Here is a 24,208-nt window from a genome sequence, read left to right as displayed (position 1 = left end):
TACTCCATCTGAGACTGGAAAAGGTGCTTTGTAATGTTCTGAGGCTTGCAGGAGTGTAAAGTGAACTCCTACACAGATTGCAATAAAAACTGTTTGAAGTATATTCTTACAATTTCCATCTACCAGGCTGTGGTGAGCTCAAGGACAGTCAAAACTTAAGTTTTCATAATCTGTGTATTTCTAGCTTCAGTATCATTGATGGCCTATAGCTTCTACGGTTAGGGAAGGGTTATTAATGTCATTTATTATGTAAAAAATTCATAATGATGGTAGGATAATTAAGATTAGAATGATGGCTGGTAGAATGATTTAAATTGTTTCTACTTCTTATGCATCTATTGTATGTGTATGAGTCAGTTTAGCTGTCAATATTAGAGAAATAATATAGAGAACTAGAAAACTTATCAAAAAAGGATGATGAACCGGTGATCATGAAAATGTAAAGTTCTTTCATAATACGTGATGTTGCATTGTGAAGCCTCGTTGAAATGCATATGCTACAGAGATATGCAGGATTTTCACCTCTGATTTAACTTTGATAAAGTTATGTAATTTTTTACTAACATCTCACATATTGAAAAAGACATAATGGTTATGGTGTTGGCTTAAAACCAGTTGAAGAGGTTTTGATTCCTTCCTTTCTTATTTTAAATTTGCATAAATACACCCCCCCAAACATAGGATATGGTTGAGGGCATCCGTGTAATTATTCTAGATTAGTGACAGTTACCTATACTACTGAGATTTCTTCTTTGGATCCAAATGCTTCTCAAATTAAGAAAAGTGTTAGCATTACTGCTGTTAGTTACATGAGTGAGCCTATAAATACAAAGATATTTCACTTTGTGTATACATCAGAATAGTCGAAAATAACTCGGGGGCATCCATGAAAAGCCAAAAAGTGCTGCGGGAAGAAAGTCATATTTACTCCTACAAATATAATCATGCACTGAACTTTGTGCGTGTTGTGTTAAGTGTATAGCCTGAGGATAGTAGAGGTCACTGTACGGTTCACGGACTGCTGGCGTCGGCTTCTATTGATGACAGGAGTAGGAGTAAGAATGTTGGAAGAAGTACTCAAAAGCTTCTATTATGTAGTCAAGGAAATGCTACATTGGGTACTCCAATTATTGGTGGGACAAGTCAGTTTCCAAGTCCTCCAATTATAATGGGCATAACTAAAAACATGATTACAAATGCATGGCATGTTATGACGACACTGTAAATTCGTTCGTCTTCAGGTACTGCTTCAGGTTCGCCTACTACAGCATGGAGGAATGGATGCAAAGCGGTGTCTACTATTCCAGCTCAAGCACCAAATAGTAAATACAAAATGCTGATCTTTGTGATTTGTTCAGAATAATCAGCAGTGTGTCAACATACGTAAAATGGCTGAGCAAGCCTGGGAATGTAAATCTAAAGACAGGTTATGCCCTCTTTTTGCCAAGCCCTGTGGTGAATTGCAAATCCAAAAAAAAAAAAAAAATCACCTTCAATGTTGCCAATCCTTCTCCCACCTTTTCCTTCTGGATGGCGGGAGAAACAGATTGATGCCAGTTGACTAGAGGATTTACCTGTCAACAAAAAGTGTGTGGGATGGAAGCACATCAATACAGTAAGGATTTAACTTAAACTGATTTGCATTCAATTGGTATAGAGTTCTGTAATCCTTATTTTAAGCAATTAAGTAAATTATACTTCCTTACACCTTCTAAATCTCTTGGTCTATATTAACCTAAATTCCTAGTCCAGCACTGATCGAATGGGTGTTAAGGGTAGTAGTAATGTGGCTATTAGGATTAGTAATGATAGGAAGTTTATTTACTTTGTATGTTCGAATTCTCATTTTATGTTTCTGTTGTTTATCAATAAAAGTATAGTTACTGGTGTGGAGGATTTTAGCCACATGTATAAACATATGTTGAGCAGTGCTATGATGACTGTTAGTGTTGGGAGAATATTATCTTTTAAATTATGTTTTTCATATATTTTTTCATATTTATAGAGCTATTATTTTTCATATTCTTTTCCATTATAGATTATTACAAGATATTGAATAGAGTTCCCTGTATTATACAGTAGGTCCTTGTTGTTTATTTTATATATAGTAATACGATCTTAATCCCAAACTCCTAATTTATCCCTCCCCACCTTTTCCCTTTGGAAACCATAAGTTTGTTTTCTATGTCTGTGAGTCTGTTTCTGTTTTGTAAATAAGTTCATTTGTATCAAATTTTTTACATTCCACATATGAGTGAAATCATATTACATTTGTCATTCTATCTGACTTACTTCATTTAGTATAATCTCTAGTTCCATCCATGTTGCTACAAATGGTATTATTTCTATTTTATGGCTGAGTAATATTCCAGTGTGTGTGTGTGCATGTGTGTGCATGTGTATGTGTGTGTGTGTCTGTGTGTGTGTATGTATATCACATCTTCTTTATCCATTCATCTGTCGATGGACATTTAGGTTGCTTCCACATCTTGGCTATTGTAAATAGTGCTGCTATGAACACTGGGGCGCATGTATCTTTTTGAATTAGGTTTTTGCCTTTTCCAGATATATGCCGAGGAGTGGGATTGCTGGATCATATGGTAACTCTATTTTCAGTTGTTTTAGGAACCTCCATACTGTTCTCCATAGTGGCTGTACCAGTTTACATGCCCAGTAACAGGGTAGGAGGGTTCCTGTTGCTCCTGCATTTAGTACTTGTAGACTTTTAATGATGACCATTCTGACTGGCATGAGGTGGCACCTCACTGACATTTATTTTTGCTTTTGTTCAGAGTAAATGGCAGAACTATGGGTTGTCCTTATAAGCCTTACATATCTAAGTAATTGGTACAGTTAGGAGGCTAGCTTGCAGTTAACTAACTTTGGGTTGGGGAAGTGAGGGCAATATGACTGTTAGATAAGTTAACTAAATCTTATATAGTTATATGTTGGCCTTGTTTTAGGAGTCTGGCAGGTTGTTGATGGCATACAAAGTATGAGATTTAGCAGGAGGTAAGAGGGTTTGATTAAGCAAGCTATTTACCTGAAATGTGCATGTGCACTTATGTGTGTAATTGCTCTATGTTCTGTGACCACTGACTCAATGACACGTTATGGTGAATGATGCTGGTAAATAATACTCAATTTAATTTCAGCTACAAGTTGCTTGACTGTGTTAAGGCCACTGATGCCCATAGCTGAGTCACAGCACCCCCCAAAATTAAAAAATTCCAAATGCATGAAACCAGTTATGTGTGAGCATGGCCTGATTAGTCACGAGTCCATTGTGACATCCTATTTAAGGGGAAAGAGTAGGTGCTATGGCCCTGAAGGTGAGATGACCCTGAAGTAAGAACAAGATGCCAGATATAGTTCATTTATAGAAATCTGTATGGTTCATGGGCCAGAAATGCAGACAGGCACATTTTGGGGCAAGTTGATGGTTTCTCGTGGCTTCATCATTAAGTCCTAGTTATCAGCAATGATAAGCATGTTGACTGGAAATGATTTGACAATGTATTATGTATGATTAATACACATATGTACTATATAGTATTAATCACTTCAGTTACCCCTGTAAAAACTCACAGAGGCTGGAACCTAGTGTGCACTGAAATGTTTAATGTGTTATATAACATCAGTACACTGATGTACATGCTTATACACATGAGATAATTCACAATTACACATATTATGTATTATATATGATAAAGCATGTGTATTGTACTTATATATGTGAAGGGCATATAATTCTCAAATTACATAGTAATGTTAGTTTTTATGATGTCAATTTTTAATACTTATATATAGCATTCAACAATAGTGTTTATGTCCCCTAAGCAAATTGTTCAGGGAATAGTTTAAGCAGAAATTCAGCTTTGGGTGCTGATGAGAGAGCTGGAGCTTCTTCCTTGAGTCTTAGGGAGAAATGTTGCTGTTTCTAAAAAAGACTCTTAATTTTAGGAGGTTATTTTCAATAACACTTATTAGTGGTATGAGGACAAGAATTAGAAGAAAGTATAGAATAGATGCTAGTTGTCTGATGATAATAAATAGGTGATCAATGGATTGCCTTCCAATACATGTAAGTGTTAATAGGCCCACTACTAGGAATCCAAATAAACATTAGCTAAGAGGTCAGAATGTTATACTTTATTGTTTTGCTGTATGAAGTATTGGAACATAGCTAAAATCATGATTGAGAAATTAATACACCTCCTATTCACTGTGAATGGATCGCAGAATTGCACATGCAAATTAAAACTATCATTCTGGTTTCATGTGAGGGGGAATACTGAAGGGCTTAGCTGGAGTATAATTTACTGGGTCTCCTAGAAGGTCAGATGAGACTACTACTAGTATCAGTAAGATTATTAATAAGAATAAAGCAACCAAGATATCCTTTATTTTGTAGTATGGATGAAATGAGATTTTTGCCCATATTGGATGAGATCCCTGTTGGATTATTAGAGTCTATTTCATGAAGGAATAATAAGTAAACAACTGTTAAAGCTGCAATTAAAAATGGGAGAATAAAGTGGAAGGCGAAGAATCAGGTAAGGGTGGTTTTATCAACTGAGAATTCTCCTTTGACTCCTCTGACTACATTAGTGCCAATGTAAGGAATTGCTAAAAGGAAATTTGTAATGACTGTTTTTCCTCAAAAGGACATTTAGCCTCATGGTAAGAGGTAACCTATAAATGCTATGGCTATTAATAAAACAGTAATATGATTCTGATGTTTCATGTTTCTAAGAAGGTGTAAGATCCACAATACAGGCCTCATGCTACATGAATAAATAAGCAATTAAAGAATATAGACCAGTCCCTCCCATCAGGAAACTTGCACAAGCCTCTTAGATAGCCTCATACACCAGAGGGCAGACAGCAGAAACAAGAAGAACTAAAATCCTGCAGTCTGTGGAATGAAAACCACATTCACAGAAATATAGACAAGATGAAAAGGCAGAGGGCTATGTACCAGATGAAGGAACAAGATAAAACCCCAGAAAAACAACTAAATGAAGTGGAGATAGGCAACCTTCCAGAAAAAGAATAAAGAATAATGATAGTGAAGATGATCCAGGACCTCGGAAAAAGAATGGAGGCAAAGATCGAGAAGATGCAAGAAATGTATAACAAAGACCTAGAAGAATTAAAGAACAAACAAACAGAGATGAACAATACAATAACTGAAATGAAAACTACACTAGAAGGAATCAATAGCAGAATAACTGAGGCAGAAGAACGGATAAGTGACCTGGAAGACAGAATGGTGGAATTCACTGCTGCAGAACAGAATAAAGAATAAAGAATGAAAAAAATGAAGACAGCCTAAGACACCTTTGGGACAACATTAAATGCAACAACATTTGCATTATAGGGGTCCCAGAAGGAGAGGAGAAGAGAAAGGACCCAAGAAAATATATGAAGAGGTTATAGTCGAAAACTTCCCTAACATGGGAAAGGAAATAGCCACCCAAGTCCAGGAAGTGCAGAGAGTCCCATACAGGAGAAACACACCGAGACACATAGTAATCAAATTGGAAAAAATTAAAGACAAAGAAAAATTATTGAAAGCAGCAAGGGAAAATGACAAATAACATACAAGGGAACTCCCATAAGGTTAACAGCTGATTTCTCAGCAGAAATTCTACAAGCCAGAAGGGAGTGGCATGATATATTTAAAATGATGAAAGGGAAGAACCTACAACCAAGATTACTCTACCCAGCAAGGATCTCATTCAGATTTGACGAAGAAATTAAAAGCTTTACAGAGAAGCAAAACCTAAAAGAATTCAGCACCACCAAACCAGCTCTACAACAAATGCTAAAGGAACTTCTCTAAGTGGGAAACACAAGAGAACAAAAGGACCTAAAAAACAAACCTAAAACAATTAAGAAAATAGGAATAGGAACATACATATCGATAATTACCTTAAACGTGAATGGATTAAATGCTCCAACCAAAAGACACAGGCTCGCTGAATGGATACAAAAAACAAGACCCATATATATGTTGTCTACAAGAGAGCCACTTCAGATCTAGGGACAATACAGACTGAAAGTGAGGGGATGGAAAAAGATATTCCATGCAAATGGAAATCAAAAGAAAGCTGGAGTAGCAATACTCATATCAGATAAAATAGACTTTAAAATAAAGAATGTTATAAGAGACAAGGAAGGACACTACATAATGATCAAGGGATCGATCCAAGAAGAAGATACAACAACTATAAATATACATGCACCCAACATAGGAGCACCTCAATACATAAGGCAACTGCTAACAGCTATAAAAGAGTAACACAGTAACACAACAATAGTGGGGGACTTTAACACCTCACTTACACCAATGGACAGATCATCCAAACAGAAAATTAAGAAGGAAACACAAGCTTTAAATGACATAATAGACCAGATACATTTAATTGATATTTATAGGACATTCCATCGAAAAACAGCAGATTACACTTTGTCCTCAAGTGCACACCGAACATTCTGCAGGATATATCGCACCTTGGGTCACAGATAAAGCCTCAGTAAATTTAAGAAAATTGAAATCATATCAAGCATCTTTTCTGACCACAGCGCTATGAGATTAGAAATCAATTACAGGGAAAAAAACACAAAAAACACAAACACATGGAGGCTGAACAATACGTTACTAAATAACCAAGAGATCACTGAAGAAATCAAAGAGGAAATCAAAAAATACATAGAGACAAATGACAATGAAAACATGATGATCCAATACCTATGGGATGCAGCAAAAGCAGTTCTAAGAGGGAAGTTTATAGCAACACAATTCTACCTCAAGAAACAACAAACATATCAAATAAACAATCTAACCTTACACCTAAAGGAACTAGAGAAAGAAGAACAAACAAAACCCAAAGTTAGTAGAAGGAAAGAAATCATAAAGATCAGAGCAGAAATAAATAAAATAGAAACAAAGAAAACAATAGGAAAGATCAATAAAACTAAAAGCTGGTTCTTTCAGAAGATAAACAAAATTGATAAAACATTAGCCAGACTCATCAAGAAAAAGAGGGAGAGGACTCAAGTCAATAAAATTAGAAATGAAAAAGGAGACCTTACAACAGATACCACAGAAATACAAAGCATCCTAAGAGACTACTACAAGCAACGCTATGCCAATAAAACAGACAACATGAAAGAAATGGACAAATTCTTAGAAAGGTATAACCTTCTAAGACTGAACCAGGAAGAAATAGAAAATATGAACAGACCAATCGCCAGTAATGAAATTGAAACTGTGATTTAAAATTTTCCAACAAACCAAAGTCCAGGACCAGATGGCTTCACAGGTGAATTCTATCAAACATTTAGAGAACAGATAACACCCATCCTTCTCAAACTCTTCGAAAAAATTGCAGAGGTAGGAACACTCCCAAACTCATTCTATGAGGCCACCATCACACTGATCCCAAAACCAGACAAAGATACTACAAAAAAAAAAGTACAAACCAATATCACTGATGAATATAGATGCAAAAATCCTCAACAAAATACTAGCAAACAGAATCCAACAACACATTAAAAGGATCACACACCATGTTCAAGTGGGATTTATCCCAGGGGTGCAAGGATTCTTCAGTATACTCAAGTCAATCAATGTGATACACCATATTAGCAAATTGAAGAAGAAAAGCTATATATGATCATCTCAATAGATGCCGAAAAAGCTTTTGACAAAATTCAACACCCATTTATGATAAAAACTCTCCAGAAAGTGGGCATAGAAGGAACCTACCTCAACATAATAAAGGCCATATACAACAAACCCACAGCAAACATCATTCTCAATGTTGAAAAACTGAAAGCATTTCCTCTAGATCAGGAACAAGACAAGGTTGCCCACTCTCACCACTCTTATTCAACATAGTTTTGGAAGTTTTAGCCATGGCAATCAGAGAAGAAAAAGAAATAAAAAGAATACAATTTTGAAAACAAGAAGTAAAACTGTCACTGTTTGCAGATGACATGATACTATACATAGAGAATCCTAAAGATGCCACCAGAAAACTACTAGAGCTAATCAATGAATTTGGTAAAGTTGCAGGATACAACTTTCTGTAATGCACAGAAATCTCTTGCATTCCTATACGCTAATGATGAAAAATCTGAAAGAGAAATTAAGGAAACACTCCCATTTACCATTGCAATAAAAAGAATAAAATACCTAGGAATAAACCTACCAATTACCAGTGACATTTTTTACAGAACTAGAACAAAAAATCTTAAAATTTGTATGGAGATACAAAAGACCCGAATAGCCAAGGCAGTCTTGAGGAATAAAAAAAGGAGCTGGAGGAATCAGATTCCCTGACTTCAGACTATACTACAAAGCGACAGTAACCAAGACAATATGGTACTGGAACAAAAACAGAAATATAGATGAATGGAACAGGATAGAAAGCCCAGAGATAAACCCACGCACCTATGGTCAACTAATCTATGACAAAGGAGGCAAGGATATACAATGGAGAAAAGACAGTCTCTTCAATAAGTGATGCTGGGAGAACTGGACAGCTACATGTAAAAAATGAAATTAGAACACTCCCTAACACTATACACAAAAATAAACTCAAAATGGATTAAAGACCTAAGTAAGACTGGACACTATAAAACTCTTAGAGGAAAACTTAGGAAGAACACTCTTTAACATAAATCACGGCAAGATCTTTTTTGATCCACCTCCTAGAGTAATGGAAATAAAAACAAATGGGACCTAATGAAACTTAAACGCTTTAGGACAGCAAAGCAAACTACAAACAAGACGAAAAGACAACCCTCAGAATGGGAGAAAATATTTGCAAATGAATCAATGGACAAAGGATTAATCTCCAAAATATATAAACAGCTCATGCAGCTCAATATTAAAAAAAAACAAACAACCCAATCCAAAAATGGGCAGAAGACCTAAGTAGACATTTCTCCAAAGAAGACATTCAGATGGCCAAGAAGCACATGAAAAGCTGCTCAACATCACTAGTTATTAGAGAAATGCAAATCAAAACTACAATGAGGTATCACCTCAAGCCAGTTAGAATGGGCATCATCAGAAAATCTACAAACAACAAATGCTGGAGAGGGTGTGGAGAAAAGGGAACCCTCTTGCACTGTTGGTGGAAATGTAAATTGATACAGCCACTATGGAGGTTCCTTAAAAAACTAAAAGTAGAATTACCATATGACCCAGCAATCTCACTACTGGGCATATACCCAGAGAAAACCATAATTCAAAAAGACACATGCACCCCAATGTTCACTGCAGCACTATTTACAATAGCCAGGACATGGAAGCTACCTAAATGCCCATCGACAGACAAATGGATAAAGAAGATGTGGTACATATATACAATGGAATATTACTCAGCCATAAAAAGGAACAAAACTGGGTCATTTGTAGAGTCATGGATGGATCTAGACACTGTCATACAGATTGAAGTAAGTCAGAAAGAGAAAAACAAAAATCGTATATTAATGCATATATGTGGAACCTAGAAAAATGGTACAGATGAACCAGTTTGCAGGGCAGAAATTGAGACACAGATGTAGAGAACAATTGTATGGACCCCAAGAGGGGAAAGCTGGGGGAAGGATGAATTGGGAGATTGGGATTGACATATATACACTAATATGTATTAAATGGTTAACTAATAAGAACCTGCTGTATAAAAATATATATATAAAATAAAATTCAAAAAAAAAGAATATAGAAGCTCTGTTTTCATGAAACTATCAAATAATTCATAGGTTGTTTACATCTTGTTACATACGAGTTATGGATTAGAAGACACTTATTGTACCTGATGTGTATTGCTAGAAATAAACCTGTTATGATTTGCAAAATTAAACAAATACAAAGCAAAGAATGGGCATTTCATTGTGCTGAGATATTTGATGGGACTGGTAGATCAATAAATGCACTGTTAATGATTTTGATTACTGTGTGGAATCTTCAAATGTTGATCACTAGTGTTCTTATAGTTGAAAAACAACGATGATTTTTCATTACATTGGCATGGTTCCATTCCGTGTAAGAATAATGATGACATACATAGTATTTTAAGTACTATTTTTGTTGTTAGTTTTATAAGGTTTTTCTTCCAAACCTTAACAGATTTGTAGTGGGTTTGGGTTTATTTCCATGGTAGAACTGGTTGTATTATTGCAATGAATTTTGATGGATCATTTTTGGGCTTAATGGTTTTTAAAATTTATTTAGGGTGACTGTTAATAGTTTTTGGTTATGCGACAGCTATGGCTACAAATCAGTATCCTGAGGTTTGAGTTTCTAATAAAATTATCTCAGGTATACTTCTTTTGTGTTGTTATGGAAATACTAATTAAAACTGCAATGCAATATTTAGTCACATTCACTAAATGATTATAATCAAGAACCAATAAATATATTAGCAACAGTGTTGAGAAATTGGGACCCTTATGGTTTGCTTGTGGAAATGGAAAACGGTACAGATTATACGTACAACAGTTTGGCATTTTCTCAAAAAGATGAAAATATAATTACCGTTTACTTCAAAAACTCCAATCCTAGATATATACGTCAATGAACTGAAAACAGGTGTTCAAACAAGAACTGGTACACAAATATTCATAGCAACATTATTCACAATAGCCCAAAAGGTAGAAACCATACAAAATTCCATCAGTGGATGAATGGATATGAAAAATAGGGTAGATTCAAAGACTTCCATTTTTCTGCTCTATAAAAAATAAAGTGAAATGGTGCAGCCACTGTGGAAAATATTATAGCAAAAACTTAAACGTGAAATTAACATATGATATGTCAATTCCACTTCGGGGTGTATACCCAAAAGGTTTGAAAGCAGGGACTGAAACACATATTTGTACACTCATATTCATACCAGTACTATTCATACTGGTCAAAGATGGAAGGAATCCAAGTGTCCATGGATAGATGATTCCATAAACAAGCTGTGGTATATACACAATGGAATATGATTCAGCCTTTAAACTTAAGGTATGCTACAATGTGGATGAACCTTAAAGTCATTATGTTAACTGAAACAAACCAGACCAAAAAGGTACAAACATGCTATGATTCCACTAGTATGAGATATCCAAATAAGTCAAATTCAAAGAAAGAAAGTAGAATGTGATTCCCAGGGGTTGAAGAGAGTTGGTGTTTAATGGATGTAAATGTGGTTAATGTCGTAGAACTATATACTTAAAGTGGCTTAAATGGTAAACATTATGTTGTATGGATTTAATCACAATGACAAATATGAATGAAGTACTGATACATGCTACAACATGAATGAACACTGAAAACATCCTAAGAGAAAGAAGCCATACAGCAAAGACCACCCAGATCGTATTCATTTACGTACTTGAAATCCATCAAGGTTTTATAAATAAGGGAAAGTCTCAAGAACTGTTCCAGAAAAAGTAAACTGGATCAGAATAGAAAACCACATTTCCATATAGTTGGGGCAAGTGGTGAAAGTTGAACAGGGCCTGTGGATGGGATTATAAAGTGAAAACCATAATAATTCCTCATTTGGCGGTGGTCTACTGGGAGAGTGTCTCTGTTTGAGGTCGAACGCACTGGAGGTCTTCATTTAGATTGGCAGATGTGGAAAATCAATGATGACTGAGGAATCTGAGCTTAGAGATAAAGTGTACATTGTACTGTTACTGCAAGTTTTCTGTATCTCTGAAATTACTAGAAAGTAAATAACTTTTCCAGACAACCATGTCAATACTGCACCTGAAAAGTAGAAAAAGACATCAAACTTCATTATAAGGGCCAAGCCCTAGCCAGATCCAATTCCCCCCAAATGATGAAGCTCATTGCTATATACATATACAACATATATGTACTATTAAAAAAGAATCTTTTTACATGAGATGATGTATGTTAACTAATTGTATTGTGGTAATCATTTCACAATATATGTATGACAAATCATAGGTCAATTATATCTCAATAAAACTGGAAAAGGTTACATCAGCTTTACAATAATGTCTTTCAAATATACATATAGAGAGATAGATATAGATCTATATATATGTGTGTATATATATATATATAGACCAAAATAAAATGGAAATACAACTTAGCAAAACTTACAGGATGCAACAAAAACAGCTGTAATTAAGAAGTTTATCATTATAAACACCTACAGTAAGAAAAAAAGATCAGAAATAAACAATCTAACTTTACCCTTAAAGGAAGTAGGAAAAAAAGCAAAAAACTAAGCACATATGAAGCAAAAGGAATGAAATATCAGAGCAGATATTAATAGAGACCATGAAAACAATAGAAAACATCCATGCAAAGTGTGATTTTTTTTTAAAAGATAAGCAAAATTGACAAACTTTTACTAAGAATAAAAGAGAATACTCAAATACACAAAATCAGAAATGAACGATGAGAAACTGCAACTGATGCAACAGAAATACAACATCATAAGTGACAAATATGAATAAGTATACTCCAACAAATTGGATAAACTAGAAGAAAGAAACAAATTCCTAGAAACCTACCAAGACTGAATCAAAATAAAATAGAAAATCTAAACAGATCAGTGATGAGTGAAGAGATTGTATCATTAATCAAAAACCTACAAACAGAAAAAGGTAAAGATGAGATGGCTTCACTGGGAAGTTCTACCAAACACTGAAATAAGAATTAATACAAATCTATCACAAACTCTTCCAAAAAAATTAAGAGGAGGAACATTCCCAAACTCATTTTATGGGTCCAACGTAACTTTGATACCAAACCTACATAAGCACACTACCAGAAAAAAAGAAAAAAAAAAATGGGAAGTATCCCTGATGAATATAAATGCAAAACTTCTCAACAAAATACTAGCAAACCAAATTCAATGGTACACAAAAAGGATCATACACCATGCATGACCAAGTGGGATTTATCCCTGGGGTGCAAGGATGCTTCAATGTAAATTAAATAAAATATGTAAATTAAAATATGTGATGCACCACATTAATAGAATAAAACATAAAAATCATATGGTAATTTCAATAGACACAGAAAAGGCACTTGACAAAATTGAACATCCTCCCAAAATTGGTTTAGAAAAATGTACCTCAACATAATAAAGGCCATAAAGAACAAATTCACAGCAAACATTATTCTCAATGGTGAAATTCTGAAAGATTTTCTGCTAAAAATAGGGAAAAAAACAAGCATGTCAATTCTCATCACTCCTTTTCAATATGGTGCTGGAAGTCCTAGCCCTTTCAATTAGGCAAGAAAAGGAAATAAAAGAAATCCAAATTGGAAAGGATGAAGTAAAACTGTCTCTGGTTGCATTTAATATCATCTTATATATGAAAAATTTTAAAGATTCCACCAAAAAACATTATATCTAATAAACAAATTTAGTCAAGTTGCAGGATACAAAATCAACGTAGAAAAAACAGGTGTATTTTATTTAATTTATTTATTTATTTTTGGCTGAGTTGGGTCTTCACTGATGCGTACAGGCTTTCTCTAGTTGCTGTGAGTGGGGGCTACTCTTCATTGCGGCATGCAGGCTTCTCATTGCAGTGTTTTCTCTTGCTGCGGAGCACAGGCTCTAGGTGTGTGGGCTTCAGTAGTTGCAGCACGCAGGCTCAGAAGCTGGGGCACATGGGCTCTAGAGTGCATGGGCTTCAGGAGTTGTGGTACATGGCCTCAGTAGTTGTGGCTCACAGGCTCTAGAGTGCAGGCTCAGTAGTTGTGGTGCATGGGCTTAGTTGCTCCGTGGCATGTGGGATCTTCCCAGACCAGGGATTAAACCCATGTCCCCTGCATTGGCAGGCGGATTCTTAACCACTGTGCCACCAGGGAAGTACCAACAGCTGTGTTTTAATATACTAACCGCAAACAATTTGAAAAAAGAAGTAAGGAAAACAATCATATTTACAATAGCCTCAAAAATAGATAAAACACTTAGGAATAAATTAAACCAAGTAGGTGAAAGATCTATAAAACTACAAGACCTTGATGAAAGAAACTTCAGAAGATACAAATAAATGGAAAGAGTGATCGTGGATTGGAAGAATTAATATTGTTAAAATGTCCATACTATACAAAGCCATCTATAGATTCAATGCAATTCCTATCAAAATTCCAATGACTTTTGCACAGAAATAAAGAAAACCACGCTAAAAGTTGTATGAAACCACAAAACACCCCTAATAACCAAATCAATCTGGAGAAAAAAGAACAAATCTATAGGCATCACAATTCCTGATTTCAAACTTTATTACAAAGCTATAGTAATCAAAACAGTATGATACTGGCAAAAAATAGAGACATAGACAAATGGAACAGAATCAAGAGCCCAGAAATAAACCAGCTCATACATGGTCAACAAATATTTGACAAGGGAGCCAAGAGATGCAATGGTAAAAGAATAGTTTCTTCAACAAATGTGTGGGAAAAACTGGAGAACTACAAGCAGAAGAATGAACTAAACCGCTTTCTTCTACCTCTCACAAAAATTAACTCCAAATGAGCTAAAGGCTTAAATGTAAGACCCCAAACTATTACTTCTTCTGTTACTTGAAGACAACCTAAGGAATAAACTCCTTGATATTGGTTTTTTTTTTATTAACATCTTTCTTGAGTATAGTTGCTTTACAATGGTGTGTTAGTTTCTGCTTTATAACAAAGTGAATCAGCTATACGTATACATATCTCCCCATATCTCCTCCCTCTTGCATCTTTGATACTGGTTTTGACAAAGACTTTTTGGATATTTGTACCAAGGGTGCAAGTGACAAAAACCAAAATAAACAAGTGGAACTTGTTTCATATGAAATAAAAACTAAAATAACAAAAAAGCAAAAAACATTAAACTAAAAAACAACACTTCTACATAGCAAAATAAACAATCAGCAAATACAAAGGAAACCTACAGAATGGGAGAACATATGTGGAAACCATCTTTCTGATAAGGGCTTTATCCAAAATACATAAAGAATATATAAAGCTCAATGGCTAAAAAGATAAAAATCTGGGATAAAGACTTGAATAGACATTTCTCCAAAGAAGACATCCAAACGACAAACAGATACGTGAAAAGATGCTCATCTAAATATCAGGGAAGTGCGAATCAAAACCACAATGAGATATCACTTCATACCTGCTAGAATGCTTATGTGAAGAAAAAAAAAGGGCAACTCTTATGTACTTTTGGTGGAAGTGTAAACTGGTACAATCGTAGGAATCAAAAAGAATGGAATTGGAGCCTTATCTTACATCATTCACACAATTTACCTCAAAATGGATTAAATATTTAAATGTAGGACTTGAAACAATAAAAATCCTAAAAGAAAATATAGGAGTAAAGCTCCTTGACATTGGTCTTGGCAATAATTATTTTTTGCATATGACCCCAAAATAACAGGCAACAAAAGGAGAAATAAACAAGTGGCACTATGTCAACCTAAAAACCTTCTGCACAGTAAAAGAAATAATCCAAAGAATGAAAAGGCAACATATGGAATGGGAGAAAATATTAACAAACCGTCTTATCATAAATGGTAATTATCAAAGTATATAAATAAATCACACAGCAGCAAACAAACAAAAACAAATAATCTGATTAAAAATGGTTAAAAGATCTGATTAGACACTTTTCAAAAAATAGTACAAGTGTCCAACAGGTACATGAAAAGGTGCTCAGCATCATTCATCATCACAGAAATGCAAATCAAAACTGTAATGAGATACCACCTCATACCTGTTAGAATGGCTACAGTCAAAGAGACAAGAGATTACAATTGTTTGCAAGGATGTGGACAGAAGGAAATCCTTTTTGGTGAAAATGTAAATTACTACAGCCACTGTGAAAAACAGTATGGAGGTTCCTCAAAAAATTAAAAGTAGTCATTTTGTTGTCCCAGTACCATTTGTTGAAGAGACTATCATTTGCCCATTGAGTATGTGTGACTCCCTTCTCAAATATTAGTTGACTTTATATGCAGGAGTTTATTTCTGGGCTCTCTATTCTGTTCCACTGACTATGTGACTATTTTCTTGCCAGTACCATACTGTCTTAATTACTGTATCTCTGTAATATAGTTTTAAATCAGGAAGTTTGATGCCTCCCAACTTGTCCTTTCTCAGGATTGCTTTGGCTATTTGGGGTCTTTCGTTTGATAAAGTTTAAGATTTTTTTTCTATATCTGTGAAAAATGTCATTAGAATTTTGATAGAGATTTAATTGAATCTATAGATGTGTACTATGGACATCTGAATGATATTAATTCTTCTGATCCATGGGTATAGTATATCTTTCTATTTTATTTTTTCTTCTTCAGTTTTTTTCATCAAAATCTTCAAGTGTTTATTGTACAATTATTTCCCTTCCTTGGTTAAATTTATTTCTAACTATTTTATTGGTTTTGATGTTATTGTGAATGGAGAAAGAATAGCATCTTCAACAAATGCTGTTGGGAAAATTGGAAAACCACATGCAGAAAAATGAAATTAGACCCTTATCTTATAGCACTCACAAATATTAATCAAAATGGATTAGAGACAAACATAAGGACTGATACCCTAAAACTCCTAGAAGGAAACATAGAGAAGAAGTGCCTTAACGTTGGTCTTGGCAATGATTGTTTTGGATATGACCCTAAAAGCATAAGCAACAAAGGTAAAAAATCAGTAAGTGGATCTACATCTGCCTAAAAAGCTTTTGCACAGCAAAAGAAACAATCAACAAAATGTTAAGGGAGAATACAGAAAAAGGAGAATATGTTCTCAAAGCATATATTGGATAAAAGGTTAGTATCCAAAATCTGTTTATATTGAACTCATACAACTCAACAGCAAAAACAAACAAGCAAAAACAGCAAACAAAATCCAATTTAAAAATGGGCAGTAGAATTGAATACATACTTTTCCAAAGAAGACTTCTAAACGGTCAACAAGTACATGAAAAGATGTTCAACATCTCTAAAAAGTAGGGAAATACAAATCAAAACCACAGTGAGGTATCATCTCACAGCTTTAGAATTACTATTATCAAGACAAGAGGTAAGCATTGGTGAGACTATGGAAAAAAGGGAAACTTGTGTACTGTTGGTGGGGATATAAATAGTTTAGTCACTATGGAAAAACTAGAGGTTGCTCAAAAAATTAAATATAGGACCATATGCTGCAGCAATACCACATCCTGGTATATAGCAAAAGGAAATAAAAGCAAGGTATCAAAAGTATACCTGCACTTGCATGTTTATTGCATCATTATTCACAACAGAGGAATCAATAAAGAAGATGTGGTGTTTACATACAATGGGATATTATTCAGCCTTAAGAAAGAAGGAAAAAAAAAAAAGAAAGAAAGAAGAAAACCCTGCCATTTGAGACATCATGGATGAGCCTTGAGGGCATTATACTTAGTGAGATAAGCCAGACAAAGACAAATATTGTATATTACCTATATATGGACTCTAAAACCAAACCCTTAGCAACAGAGAGTAGAACGGTGCTTACCAGGGGGTGAGGGGTGGAGAAATTGGGGAGATGTTGTTAAAAGGCACAAACTTGATACTAGAAGATGAATAAGTTACGTAGACCTAACACGCAGCACAGTGATCACAAACGACAATACTGTTTTATATATCTCAAAATTGCTAAGATGCTGGATCATAAATGTTCTCACCAAAAATAAATTATAATTATGGGATGTGATATAGATGTTAAATAAAGCTATGGTGGTAATCAGATTGCAGCATATAAATGGTTCAGATCACACTGTAAACTTTAAAAAAATTAAAAGTAGAACTGTATAACCTTATATGTATGTGTATTCTAAAAGAGCCAAACTCTAAAAGAGAAACAGAGAATAGAACGGTTGTTGCCAGGGCCTGGGAAGTGGGGAAAATGAGGAGATGGTGGTCAGAGAGTATCAACTTCCAGTTATAAGATGAATAAGTTTTGGGAAATCCAACGTACATCATGGTGACTATAGTTAACAAAACTATTATATTCTTGAAAGGTGCTAAGAACGTAGATCTCAAATGTTCTCATCACACAAAAAATAAATAGTTAAATAACCTATGGTCATTGTTTCACAATATACAGGTTTATCAAATAACTATGTTGTACACTTTAAGCTGACAAAGTGTTATGTTAATTGTATCTCAATAAAGCCGGAAAAAATATTTCAAGACGGTGACAGCAGAGCATGAAAACAAGCACAGGCTTTTCTGAGCAAAGGACCCAGTGTGACAGCAAAAGTGTCACACCTGTGGGGCTGGCCCTTATTGAACCTGCAAAGACACACCTACAACCTGCCTGAGCTCCACCTGGTTCACTATGGCAGTCTCCTAATCGGCCCCCTGATTCTCCTTTTGCCCCTTCAGACCATTTGTGGGACAGCAGCCAGAGTAAGATGATGTCCCTCCTCTGCTTAAAACCCTTCCCTGGCATTTCACCCAGAGTAGAAGCCAAAGTCCTTTCAACGGCTGACAAGCCTGTTCACAACCCCCAGGACTCTGTCCCCTGCTCACTTAACTTCAAACACACAGCATTCCTGAGGGTCCTCAAAAGTGCCAGGCACGTCCCTTCCTTGTGGCATGTTCCCTTGCTCTTCACTCTGCTTTGCCACCAGTGACACTCTGCATGTCTTACTCACTGACAAATATTTACAAATATTTACGGAGCACAGACTACGTGCCAGACACTATTCAAGGCATAGATGGTTGCATCCAGCATCCCTCCGATCATTACCGAGGTGGAGCATTGTTTCGTAAACTCACAGTCAATTTTATAGATATTTTTCTGGAAAAAATAAATAGATAATATGGGAGCGTGGGAATCTTTCAGGCATAAACCCAAAAAATTAATATAAATGTTATAACTGCCAGGGATGTGGAGCACAGCTTCCCACCCCTTAAACATGGGCTGTGCCTAGTGACACCCTTGCAAATGGTACAGACAGAATGGACTGGGGGAAAGAGGAACTTTATAGTGGAGGAACCTGACAAGCCCTCCTTCAGCCAGGAGACCAGGGTCACATCAACAGTAAAAAGCCACAGGGACTTCCCTGGTGGTGCAGTGGTTAAGAATCCGCCTGCCTGTGCAGCAGACACGGGTTTGAGCCCTGGTCAGGGAAGATCCCACATGACGCAGAACAGCTAAGCCCATGCGCCACAACTTCTGGGTCCACGTGCCACACTACCGAAGCCTGCGCGCCTACAGCCCGTGCTCTGCAACAAGAGAATCCACCTCAATGAGAAGCCCCTGCTCGCCTCAACAAGAGAAAGCCCGCGTGCAGCAACAAAGACAGAACGCAGCCAAAACTAAATAAATAAATTTATTTTTTTAAAAAAAGAATTACATGTTATTACAATGTCCATCCATATAGTTAGCAATGTAAGTCAAGATAAAGAGTGATCTGGGGTTTCCCTGGTGGCGCAGTGGTTGAGAGTCCACCTGCCGATGCAGGGGACACGGGTTCGTGCCCCGGTCCGGGAAGATCACACGTGCCGCGGAGCGGCTGGGCCCGTGAGCCATGGCCGCTGAGCCTGCGCGTCCAGAGCCTGTGCTCCGTGGTGGGAGAGGCCACAACAGTGAGAGGCCCACGTACCGCAAAAAAAAAAAAAAAAAAAAAAAAAGAAGCAATGAACCAGACCATTCAAACTTTCCTGGGACCCACCTAAGAAATACTTTTTACTTTGCAACCTGTATCTATTTCTTTTTGAAAAAAAATTCATGAAACAACATTTACCCTAATTATGTTTGAGGCACTCTGATATTGCCTATTACATTGTATTCGTTTATTATAAGTGGTGATTATGCCCCTGTCAAATTGATCTCACCAGCCGCTACTGGGACCCAACCTATCATGTGTAAAACACTGAATTAGATTTACACATATACCAACAGGGGTGGCCTCAAATCATGCTGTTGGGTGAGAATAGTAGGAAACAGAACAAGATTTATAGCATAATGCCACTTAGGAAAGCAAAAATCACACACACACACATACAAGGATACACAATGGTTAAGGATATACATCAAACACATTAGAGGTGGTACCACTGGGCGAATGAAAAACGGAAAATAAACTTCAGGAGGACCTGGATTCAAGGATGCCCGCGTGCTGTGATCTGAGAATGGTTGGCTGGGCTCGGAACTGGGGTCCAACAAAACAAAAGACGGGGGGGTAATTTACTGGAAAAGTTTGAGAATCACATAAATATCCAGAAAATACATAGGAGCTGGAGAATGTCGCATTTAGAATTCTTGAAATGTATTTAAAAAATCAATTCATAAGGTCAGAGACAAAATATCATCCAGGGCAAAGTTGGAAGAGAGGAGGAAGGGTCCCCTCACCATCGACAAAGTGATACTAGATGAAAAGGAGGTGGTCGGCTTGCAGGCTGGCGAAGAGCGCGGTCCCAGAGGCCTGGCCGGTCAGTGCACCCCCGGCGCACTCCAGGGGAGGGGGCTTATGGTGGGAGCCACGATGACTCCAGGGAGGGGCTCTCTGTCGAGTGCACAGCCCCCACCTCATTGCGCTCTCGCCCGAAGCCCCTGCCGCCCAGGAGGCTGCCTGCCCCCAGCCCTTGGTTACAGCTTTTCTGGACCAGGACGGGCCCCTAGCCCCAGAATCACCAGTGCTCAGACCATCTGCTTCCCTTTACACCGGGCAGCCTCGTTTTCCTCGACTAAGGAGATTATCCGGGAAACCTGAACCCAGAAGGGGGAGATCATTGCCATTGGGGTGAGGGCTGCAGCAGGAGGGTCTGGAATCTGGGCAGGAAAGACTGGTCTGGGGGGCCGGGGGGGCAGAGTTACGGGGAACAAAAACTGGGGCCAGCCAGGAAGGCAGTGGTGGTAGCGTGGAAACAGACCCTGAAAGCATGGCTGGGTTATTTACCAGCACAACACAGAGCTGGGCTTATAAAGGGAAATCCTACGAGGGCCAGGCAGGCAACACAGAAGAGTGAACAGAACGGGGGGACGGTAAAACTGGGGGGCTCCCCAGAGCACAGTCCATGCAAAGGGCAGTCACCCAAAGTGGCCACTGTTCCCATGCAGAAAAGGGACCCTCAGGGTCCAAACTGTCTCAGTTTCAAGAGAAGCCAATAAATCCAGAATCTAGTGTAAAACCTCCCAATTTATTTTATTTTATTTTAATTTTTTGGCCACCCCGTGCGGCATGCGGGATCTTAATTCCCCAACCACGGATTGAGCCAGTGGCCCCTGCAGTGGAAGCGCAGAGTCTCAACCACTGGACCACCAGGGAAGTTCCAAACCTCCCAATTTTTGAATTGACAACACTTCTTTGCTTTTAACACGTCTACAGACTGAGGTGGTAAGTGGCCAGACGCCCAGACCCTGCTGGTTCAGGCCTGGAGGATCCCCTCTGACCAGCCCTCCACGCCCCTGTGGGGGACCATCCCTCCCTCCCTTCTCACTCCTCTGGCCCCTGTGACAGCATGCCTTCCTTGTAAAGGTCAAAGCTAATAAACAGGGTGATGGGTATTTCCTGGGCTTCCCAGAGCCTAGGCAAAGCCCTGCCTCAGCTTTTAACTTCTCTTGTCATCATTCCGTGCTCACCACCAATTCCTGGTGTCTAATTTTGCTTCCTGGACCCTTTGATCCGGCAGGCGGGGTGCCCTGGTTAAGGAAGAGCACCGGCCCCTTTTGGGAAGGGACGGGCTGTCAGTCTGCTCTCTACAACTGCCCTGGGTGTGCCTAGTTACGGGGACCATCGCCTAGAGACGGAGTGTCTCAAAGTGCGCTGACAACTCCAGGGTCCACGCCTGCAAAGAAGGTGCTAGAAGTCTCCCCAACTCTGCCTGGAAATCTGCAGGTCCTGGTGCCCTGGAGGGGCACCCATCTCCAGGATGGACTTGCCTGTAGAAAGGGGAGACCCTACAGAAGGGACACCCTCTGAGCCCACCTACATCCCTGCTGCATCCGTTCATCCCTTCAACCGGTCAGTCCCCTTCCCCACCGCCCTTGCCCTGGTGGGGAACTGGTGCCCTGGGCCCCCCTGAGGCGACACCCTCACCCGCAGCATAAACATCACACCTGCTACCCACCTGGCCCAGAGCAAAGCACTGTGAAGCAAAGCCCCAGGGCAGGTGGGGAAGCCCCTGGGCCACTATAATGCCTACACAAAGTCTCTGCTGCAGTCAGGCGACTGGGAAGAGGTCGGGATGCAGGGCTAGAGCTTGAGGCAGAGGGGGCAAAGGGCGGGCGGAGGTCTGGCTGGAGGGGATGGAACCGGCCTGGACTCAGGAAACCTGAGGAGGGCGATGGGAGAAGAGAAATACCCAGTGGGTGAAGGCAGGGCGCTGGGGAGAAGGTGGGGAGGGGACGGGAAGGGAACAGGGAGAGGCAAGTGGGCGGGTCCACAAAGAACGGAGAGTTGGAGGGACCAGGAGTCCAGGCTTCGGGCAGGCAGAGCTAGTCATCAGCTTTGAAACTGCCCAGTGAACTAGGCAGCTCCTAGCAGACTCCCCGTTATTGCCTCTGGGTCTCCCCACGTGTCGGCCCGAGAACCCACACCCCAAGTGCTCAAAGGAGAAAAACCCGGGGCAGGGGCCTCCCTAGTGGCAGAGTGGAGCCTGCCTCAGCTAAGCTTCTCTGGGGTCAGGGGTCAGTGCCCACCCTGCGCCAGGCGCAGTTGACAGAGTCACTGCCCCCATGACCCTCGCAACACCCAAAGGATGCGTTTCCCCGTTTGACAGAAAACCAAGGCTCACGGAGGGGAAGTGATTCGCCCAGAATGCATCTGAGGCTGCTCCATCAATTCGCAAGCCTTACGGCCCAGTCCCTGCTCTTAGAACCGGGCATGCGGGGGTGAAAGAGAGACAGGCCTAGCACTCGACTGTGTGCTGTACTTCAGAGAGGGAAACGGACAAATAGAGAAGGTCAGCTAAGGATCAAGAAAATACGAAGGCCCACAACACTGTAAATCAACTATATTTCAATAAATTTAAAAAAGAAAAAGAAAAAAGGAATGAATGAGACAATATATACAAAAAAAAAAAAGGAAGAAAACACGAAGGTAACAGGGTCAAGCGTGTGTGGGATGCTACTCTGGCTGGCGAACTCAAGGGAGGCCCTTGAAGAGGTGACAGCCTGCCCAGCAGACCCCCAGGGAAGGCCTGTCACACAGAGGGAACCGTGAACACAGCATCCCTGAGACTGGACAGAGCTTCCCGCCCAGGGCACAAGCGGGCACGTGCAGCTGGAGCTGAGGGCAGAGGGGTGGGCCTGCAGAGAGAGGGGACGGGAAGCTGCAGGACAGAGGCTGAGGGTGGAGGCAGGGCGGCCCAGCAGGAGGCTGTTACGCAGGCCTCCACGTTAGAGGTGATGGGCCTAGAGCTGGCGAGAGGATGGTGGACCAGGGGTGCAAGGGAAGAGACAGGAGGAGGATGTGGGCCTGAACTGGGGAGGCTGGGGAGGAAGCAGAAATGAAGGGGACGCAGATTTTGACCCTAAAACCCAAGCATCTTACCCCTGACGGGGACTTTGTCTCTTTCTCCTTTGTCCCTCATTAGCCAGCAGGTACAGAGTAGGTATACAATTAACTCATTCATATATTCAATTAATATTTATTGAGCACCTACTGTCGTGCCTGGCAAAGTCCTTGCTCCTGTGGTGATAGAGGGGAGGGAGAAGAGAATGGAGGACCTTTGTTTCAGGTGCAGTGGTCACCGCAGGCTTCTCTCCGACCTCCTTGGGGGAGTGAGGTGGTGAGTCTTAGCTGTGAATATCTTGAAGAAGTACATTTCAGGCAGAGGAAGCAGCAAGTACAAAGGCCCGGAGATGGGAGGGTGCTCACTGAGTTTGTTGATTCATTAATCGGTACCTGTGCCCTTGCCTTGGAACTTTCTAAGATCAGTGCCTGGGACTTTCTCATCAGACGGGAGTGGTCAGAGGGGTGAGTGGGGGCCACATCCTCCCCTTATGCAATTCCTCTTTCCCCAACACTGGCCAGGCCCAGAAGCAGGACAGGTGGAGGAGAAAAGGCAGAGACAGTCAAGCAAGAGGGTGGGTTCTGTGCTGTCCCACTACTCACCCCCAGGCTGTTCCTGGTTTTAGCCCCTGAAGGTCCCACCCTGTCATTCCCCTCCCCCCCCAACCCCCGGCACTGGGAAGCCCCTGCCCCTCACGACAGTCACTCCTGCTGAGTGGAGCTGC

The 24,208-nt window shown here is 39.2% G+C and overlaps 1 long non-coding RNA gene across 1 annotated transcript; it reads right to left on the bottom strand.

Annotated features, from left to right (window-relative positions):
• Positions 1 to 10,609: 10,609 nt before the first annotated feature.
• On the bottom strand, positions 10,610 to 24,123 carry LOC117195516 (uncharacterized). The gene is made up of 2 exons (XR_004475240.2): positions 20,663 to 24,123; positions 10,610 to 11,782 (listed from the first exon to the last, which is right to left on the bottom strand). It is a non-coding gene; the product is annotated as an uncharacterized LOC117195516 (long non-coding RNA).
• Between the last annotated feature and the right edge of the window lie 85 nt (positions 24,124 to 24,208).

This window comes from Orcinus orca, chromosome 7, assembly GCF_937001465.1.
Source record: "Orcinus orca chromosome 7, mOrcOrc1.1, whole genome shotgun sequence".
Taxonomy (NCBI): Eukaryota; Metazoa; Chordata; class Mammalia; order Artiodactyla; family Delphinidae; genus Orcinus; species Orcinus orca.
This window is presented reverse-complemented; position numbering and strand designations above follow the sequence as displayed.